Genomic DNA, 5,495 nt, shown 5'->3' with positions numbered 1-5,495 from the left:
AAGTTCCCCAGGTGTGTAAAACGTGTTGCAGGGTGTACCCTGCTGTGCCTCCTGTCCATTGACAGCTGGGCTAGGCTGCAGCACTCCCGCGAACTTTGTGAGGATAAGGGGCTAAAAATAAATGGATGGATGGATGTTTAAGCATAATGATGAATTGAACTTACTTGTCCAGCTCTGTTGCGGAGTCATCATAAAATTCGTCCTATGGATGGGAAACAACAAGCCCAAGCAGTTAAAGTAATGCCTATACATTCATTCAAGTGTCCTTGGCCACATTATAATTGTTGTTTTATCATATTGATTAAACTAGATAAAATGGTAGAAAACCAACTTCTATCAAGGCTAAACTATATATAAATGTAAAACAATTCATAAAAATGTCTTTTTGGGTTAGTTAATCCAGCTGTTTGTTTTTAAACTCATGGGCTACTTTCTGTCATTGGAGTAGAGAGAACAGACAGGGTGTCAATAGGATTTTGAAGGGTGGACAGTTTCAGTTGCATTGTATTGACTTCCACAAGGACCATTATATAGACAAAGTTTAAAGTATAATGGGTTGTTTCTTTGTGGACCATTTCACAACACACTTTTCTGTACATTAGTTTTGGTTGAATTTATGTAAACCTTATGTGTCTCCTATAAGGAGATGTTACAAAAATCCAGATAGCTTGCCTTTTTTTTTTTTTTTTTGCATTTTGTTGTGCCTGTTTTTCCAAAATTGTATTTATCAGAGGTCCAACAAAATCACATTCCTCATTGTTTCATTCAATTTGAACTGCTTTGAATCATAAAAAATGGCATAAAGTCCTTTACCCTTAACTGATTCTCACGCAGTTGGGCTCATTTTATGTGCTTAAAATCTCTGTCCAGTCTTCTTCTTTTCCTTTCGGCTTGTCCCGTTAGGGGTCGCCACACCGTGTCATCTTTTGCCATCTTAGCCTATCTCCTGCATCTTCTCTCTCACCCCAACTGCCCTCATGTCTTCCTTCACCACATCCATAAACCTTCTCTTTGGTCTTCCTCTCGCCCTTTTGCCTGGCAGCTCCATCCTCAGCACCCTACCTCCAATATACTCACTCTCTCGCCTCTGAACATGTCCAAACCATCGAAGTCTGCTCTCTCGAACCTTGTCAGCAAAACATCCAACTTTGGCTGTCCCTCTAATGAGCTCATTTCTAATCCTATCCAACCTGGTCACTCCCAGTGAGAACCTCAACATCTTAATTTCTGCCACCTCCAGTTCTGCTTCCTGTATTTTCTTCAGTGCCACCGTCTCTAATCTGTACATCATGGCCGGCCTCACCACTCTTTTGTAAACTTTGCCCTTCATTCTAGCAGAGACTCTTCTGTCACATAACACACCAGACACCTTTCGCCAGCTGTTCCAACCTGCTTGGACCCGTTTCTTCACTTCCTTACCACACTCACCATTGCTCTGTATTGTTGACCCTAAATATTTGAAGTCGTCCACCCTCGCTATCTCTTCTCCCTGTACCCTCACTCTTCCCCCTCCACTTTTCTCATTCACGCACATATATTCTGTTTTACTTCGGCTAATCTTCATTCCTCTCCTTTCCAGTGCATGTCTCCATCTTTCTAATTGTTCTTCTGCATGCTCCCTGCTTTCATTGCATATCACAATATCATCTGCGAACATCATGGTCCAAGGGGATTCCAGTCTAACCTCATCTGTCAGCCTATCCATTACCACTGCAAACAGGAAGGGGCTCAGACTGATCCCTGATGCAGTCCCACCTCCACCTTAAATTCCTCTGTCACACCTAACCATTTTTTGGCTGCCATCACACATGTCCTGTACTATTTTAACATACTTCTCTGCCACACCAGACTTACGCATGCAGTACCACAGTTCCTCTCTTCGTACTCTGTCATAGGCCTTCTCTAGATCCACAAAGACACAATGTAGCTCCTTTTGACCTTCTCTGTACTTTTCCACAAGCTTCCTCAAGGCAAATAATGCATCTGTGGTACTCTTTCTAGGCATGAAACCATACTGTTGCTCGCAGATACTTACTTCTGTCCTGAGTCTAGCCTCCACTACTCTTTCCCATAACTTCATTGTGTGGCTCATCAACTTTATTCCTCTATAGTTCCCACAGGTCTGAACATCCCCTTTGTTCTTAAAAATGGGAACTAGAACACTTTTCCTCCATTCTTCAGGCATCTTTTCGCCCATCTTTTCGCATCTTTTTGCCCGCTTAAAATCTCTATCCAGTGATGAAATCTATCTATCTATCTATCTATCTATCTATCTATCTATCTATCTATCTATCTATCTATCTATCTATCTATCTATCTATCTATCATCTCTGCTAATATTCCGCCAGCATGAGTTTAGATCTCGTTATGCACGAGAGGGTGTGAATTAATGAGAACTGACCAGAAAATGGCAGCACCATGTGCTGGAGATGGAGTAAAAATATTTTGGGGGAAAAAAAAAAAAAATTCGAAAACCACAACGTTTTTGGGGGCCTAATTAAAAAAACAAAAATGACTCAGCACGTTTACACAAAACTGCATCTTTGCTAAATATTACATATTTTTGAGCAGAAAAGTGCTGAAGACAGACCTCTGTTTCACTGACGTCCTCAGTCTCCAAGTCTATGTCGAACACTCCGGCCATCCTGTAACTGACACTAGTTAGACAAGGCTCTTTATTAACTGGATTTAAAACATACTAATACACGGAAAACCCTTATTTGCAGGGGTTACGTTCCTGCCATCCCCCGCAAATCCCAAAAATGCGTGAATTATTGATGCAGTTTTAAAATGCCTATGTATGGTATAATGTATAAATGCAGGGAATAAGAAGGATACTTTACTTTTAGCAGGCATAAAAAAAGAAGAATCTCAATTGGCCATAGAAGAAGAATAATCTACGTCAACTGGCCAAGGAAGAAGAAAAGTCTACCTCAATTTGCTGTCGAACAGGAGTCTCAAACACAAGACGAGACGATATTTTGTGGCCCCTACCTGAATATGAAAGCATAATGGTAGTGAGCCCTCGAGTTTTATATGGATGGCACTTTTACAGTGTTGTGTGCGGAGCTGACGAGCTGACCAATCACGGTGGGGTAGATGGCTATAAGACGTGTGACATCGACTGGGCTTGATCCAAGCAGAGAATCATTTTTCAATGAGAAAGTTACAGCAGCATTGCCAAGGAGAGTTTTTTTTGGGGGGGATGTTTTGTACACAAGTTGTAAACACCAGTGTCCTTCTTCATCTTATTTTGTATTTAAAAAAAAAAAAAAAAGACAATTGAGAAGATACGATTGTTTTTCATCTCTAATTTAAAATCCACATAAATCCATCTATGCCGAGGCTGCAGCCCAGCCTCAGCCAGACTCCGCGTTCAGTGGCCCCAAGGTAAATTGAGTCTGAGACCCCTGCTGTAGAAGAAGACGGCGCGAGGTTTTGGTGCCCTAAAGGGAGAATGACTGAATAACACTCACAAAGGTAAAATATATATTCTAAATTTAATTAATTTAAAAAGCTTTCACAAAAAGCCGCATGTGAAGCTGTTCCAGTGGATTTTAAACACTTGGAGTGTAAAAAAAAAAAAAAAATCAACTATCACGAACACATTAAAAGGTTGGACTGCTCTGTGAGGAGAACAGTCCAACTTCAGTGGTAACTCGAGATGAAAATGACATTGAGAGCGTCTGAGAGATTGAAATGATAGGGATATTCTGAGGCTGTTCCACCCAGATACTTTAGTGGTTTTCGTGAATAGGAAGATGGATAAAAACAATGACTTTTCTGTTCTGTTTGAGCTGTTTTACTGCTGTGTTATAGTCACTGTTTGGAAACAAGGTATGTAAATAAACATATGCAAAGTCTTTGTGTGAATATGTACTTTTTACAATGGACCAGTTCATTCAGTGTTTATGGGGGGGGGGGGATGCTACACAGAGTGGGCGCGTCCAAATAAACGGTGCGCGTTGTCATCCAGAAAATATGATCACTAATTTAATTACGACAAATTCAAACACGCGGGGAAAAAACTGAGAGCAACATGCGAGACGGCGAACGGTGAATGAGCAAGCATATACTGTACTCATTTAGGAGAGAGAACAGGCTAGCACCGTTTGTTAAGCCCTTCAAAAAACAATGACAACACAGTATAGTCAACGTTTGAATAAATAGACCTGTATCAAGTATTTATACTATACTAATGGCTGGAAGAAAGACAATCACGAGCAACACTAGCAAGCGGAACCCAATACACGTGAGGCAAATAGAAGGACTGTTTCTTAGATAACCATAGCTTTCAAATGACCTAAAAACGTGTTGAGCTGCTACTTCCTCATGGCTAACATGTTTGCGATCGTCCCTGAAGATGACAGCTGTGTTGTGTTAACAGCTACTTTAGCACACGTAAAAGCCGCTATCCTAAAAGGAACAACCCGCTTTACCTAGCAACAGTCTTTCATCCGGAGGTTTCTGAGGTAACGTGGGGGAACGATTGTATAGTCAAAATATTTAATAGATTACTTGGTTCTTCTGTAATGTTCTCTAAATTGTGCTTCTCTCAATCCAGGATCCCCTCGTGTCGGCGTCTTCCTGGTGTCGTATTGCAGCGTCATTGCCATACGTCATTATTTTTTGTTTTCTTTTGTGTTGATTGGCTGATAGCAAGCCGCGTCAGTGGAGAAGTACGCTTGGTGTATAGTGCCTTCTTTGAATTTACTATAGTTTATACCTTTTGCACTTTTGTCTGGTGTTGAATGTGAGAGTTTGTCGAAGTCCATGAAACCGAAGAGAAGACTGACAGCCTCATGTTGCATTTTTAGTGAAATCTCAAATCAGCCTAGTCTTGTATCTTGTGGAAGGTGTTTGGTCTCGCTTTCGGACCTTTGACAAAGAGAGTAGTTGATTCACGAAACGTGAAAAATATTAAGATGTTCAGTATTGATGAGAATGTAAATCATAATAGCCGCGCGAACAAGGGCTTGAACCTTAGACTCTCAAATTAAAGGTCTGATGCTCTACCGACTGAGCTATCTAGGCTTGTCTACGTAAAATTTCACATGGTTGGCAATGATGTTGTAAATTGTATTATGTAATCTACGGGAAATAACGCGTTTTGGGTTCATGTTGGCTTGTTTTGTAAAAATGGAAAATCAAAAGAACAGGCCCCAGCGAGATTTGAACTCGCGACCCCTGGTTTACAAGACCAGTGCTCTAACCCCTGAGCTATGGAGCCCTCTTCAACGATAACGTGTACATTAATTACTTCATTGCGGTAATCTGATGTATTGCGCCACAAAATATTCATTAATATATTTTTATTTCAGTCACTGATGGTGTAGTGGTACACACAACTGCCTTTGGTGTGGGCGGTGTGAGATCAATTCCCGCTCAGTGATGGTGTCAGTGTCTGCACCACAACTGACATGCAACCAGTTCCAGGTGTAGGCTGCCCTTCACCTGAAGCTTGCTGGGACAGTCTCTATCCTTCTAAAATAAGC

General features: G+C 41.1%; 1 non-coding gene across 1 annotated transcript; it reads right to left on the bottom strand.

Moving 5' to 3' along the window:
• Positions 1-5,157: 5,157 nt before the first annotated feature.
• On the bottom strand, positions 5,158-5,230 carry trnat-ugu (transfer RNA threonine (anticodon UGU)). Its single transcript has one exon. It is a non-coding gene; the product is annotated as a tRNA-Thr (tRNA).
• Between the last annotated feature and the right edge of the window lie 265 nt (positions 5,231-5,495).

This window comes from Syngnathoides biaculeatus, chromosome 9 (assembly GCF_019802595.1).
Source record: "Syngnathoides biaculeatus isolate LvHL_M chromosome 9, ASM1980259v1, whole genome shotgun sequence".
In the NCBI taxonomy this organism is placed as follows: Eukaryota; Metazoa; Chordata; class Actinopteri; order Syngnathiformes; family Syngnathidae; genus Syngnathoides; species Syngnathoides biaculeatus.
This window is presented reverse-complemented; position numbering and strand designations above follow the sequence as displayed.